Source organism: Poromitra crassiceps (assembly GCF_964638095.1).
Source record: "Poromitra crassiceps genome assembly, chromosome: 4".
In the NCBI taxonomy this organism is placed as follows: domain Eukaryota; kingdom Metazoa; phylum Chordata; class Actinopteri; order Beryciformes; family Melamphaidae; genus Poromitra; species Poromitra crassiceps.
In genome coordinates, this window is record NC_139626.1 from 43,634,797 (window position 1) to 43,637,296 (window position 2,500).

The 2,500-nt window shown below is 44.2% G+C and overlaps 1 protein-coding gene across 1 annotated transcript in view; it reads left to right on the forward strand.

Moving 5' to 3' along the window:
• ndst3 (N-deacetylase/N-sulfotransferase (heparan glucosaminyl) 3) overlaps positions 1–2,500 on the forward strand; it is a 71,624-nt gene that overhangs the window by 12,881 nt on the left and 56,243 nt on the right. The gene's annotated exons all lie outside the window — the stretch shown is intronic.

Genomic DNA, 2,500 nt, shown 5'->3' on the forward strand with positions numbered 1-2,500 from the left:
CAGTGGTTCCCAAACGGTGTGCCTAGGCACGCTGGTGTGCCTCGAGGCAAGTCCAACAAGTACTGCTTTGATGTATGTAGTAATTTTATTTTGCAAAGTTTCAAATGAATTCCTGAATTATTTTGTTAATAAATATTCATCAAGTAATATAGATGTTTGGCATTAGTAAATAAAAAAAATGTTTGGAGTCATAAGAGTGATAACACGTGTTATAGAGGCTATTTTGCACAGATATTGGGGATGGGCAATGAATCTCGAATTTTCGAATAATCGTTTTTATTACCAAGCTCGACTTTTATTAGTGAAAGTCAAAAATCGTTTATTGACAATGTCTTGTCTTGAAAAGTACGTTTTCTGTTGTTTAGAGCAGCAATTATGTCCATGTGACGTTGCCGTAGCTGCTGCGCACTCACTCACGCAACGAGCAGAACGGCTCAGCCTGTCAGTAGCACGGTAGCACCCAGCAGCTGCTTGGTAGAAACGGTAGAAACGTAGTAGAAATGGTGTTATTTTTTTATTTTTTTATTTTTTTTTGCGTAGAAATGGCGTTAAACTGTATATTACAGCAACACTCAGCCACAAGGAAAAGGTTTCAAGGCTCGTTACTGCATAAAGAAAAATATTCTGTCTACTGTTCCATGGGCCATCTCGGCTCCGTTCGGGAAGCTACTGTATGCTAACGTGGCTAACCTAGTCTGGCTCAGGTCTGTGAGTCAAAGCGCCAAAGCCACCCCCTCTCCCTCTCCATGGCATTTCATCCGCCATTCATTTTTTCCATAGACCTTGCGTAAAATGCTTATGATTTTTTTTTTTTACTTGGTCAAACCAAGCGATTCAACTATACTTAGAATCAGGGGAGACCATTTGACTCACAAAAAAAAAAAATATAAATATCTGGCAGAACTAGAAGAGGAATTGACAGCTCCCAGAGCTTCTTCCCAGAAGTTGTCTGAGAGGGAGGTCTGCAGTTCTCCTTCCCAGCTCGCTCTGCCTTTATTGATGGCTGTTACATTCACTGGAATGAGGAGATCATAGAAGTAGGAGACATGGCCCCTGGATAAGGCATCTGCTTTGAGCAGTAGATCTATTCCACTGGGAGACGGGATTTGAGGAAAACGGGGGAGTGGGTTCTACCAAAGTTTCGTAGCTGAAAGTATCGAAGAAAATCTGAACGAGGTAAGTTAAAAACAGTGTGTAGTTGGTCGAAGCTGGCAAACTATGTAAAAGACCTCTTCCCTCTAAAAGTGAATAGTAAGGGTCTGTCTTGGCAGGCAGAAATGGGTGGTTGTTGAAAACCAGAGTCGCCTGAGGAAGAGAAGACCAACCAAAATGATGCCTCCTGACCTGTGCCCAGATCTTGAGAGAGCGTATCACGATGGGGTTAGAAGTAAATTGTGAGGGAGATACCGGTAAGGTGCTTACACGCAAGAGCCTGAAGCAACGAAGAGGAGCATGACATGGCCTCAATCTGACACCAACTGCTTTGGGGGGGCCGGGGGTGAACCAGAGCATGATCTTATGCCCACTGCCCGCCCAGTAGTAGCCGATGAGGCTTGGTAAGCCAAGTCCGCCATGAGACCGCTTCCCCTGTAGTAACCATTTGCCAGCTCTTGCGTGCTGACTTAGCCTGATACAGTTCAAAGTAGTACGCAGACTTCACTACAGCAAGGCCAAACTTTGCTCAACTTTATCCAGATAAAGTGGTTGATGAATGTGATCGATGCTCCCAAGCACCATGTAACTTGACTCATGTGTTTTGGTCCTGTCGCAAATTAGCTGGTTTCTGGCGTTCCTTTTTTGATATGTGTTCGGATATTCTGAAGGTGAGAATCTGTTCATCCGCTCATATAGCAATCTTTGGTAGACTCGTTATCGCATTTGCCTCGTTAATCGCCGGAGGAAAATTCTTTTTCTTTGAAAATCCTCTCAGCCACCTTCATTTAAAGCTTGGCTAGAAGACATTCTATTTTTGCTTAAATTGTAAAAAAAATTTATTCACTCTGATGGGCTGCTCTGACCGATTTTACTCGCACTGGAGGCCGCTGATCGAATATGTCAACGGGCTTCCCCCAGACGACGTGGCTCCTTAGAACTGGGGCCTAAGCAAGTACCTGGCTGCCTGCCCACCACACCTACAGCCGAGCAGTACCTACCTGACCTCATGTAGCCTAAATAGGCCAGTACGACCCAGATGCTTGCAAGTATAAACCTGATGACTTGAGTTATCACTGCTTTCACTGCTATAGACCTTATTCGATAACCCCGGACGGCGCCATATTGTTGACAAACCGCAGCCGTAACGTAGTCTGGCCGAGCGTATAGCAACAGTTATGGCTTTGTCAAAGAGAAGTGATGAAAAAATAAGTTTGGTCGGAGGTGCGGACCCCTATAAAAAACAGATTCAGAGTAAATATAACTCATTATATTGCCAGGTATAACGTACCGGACATTGTGAATACAGTATTGGCTAGGCTACACATATCAGGAGCTGAAGGCTTTC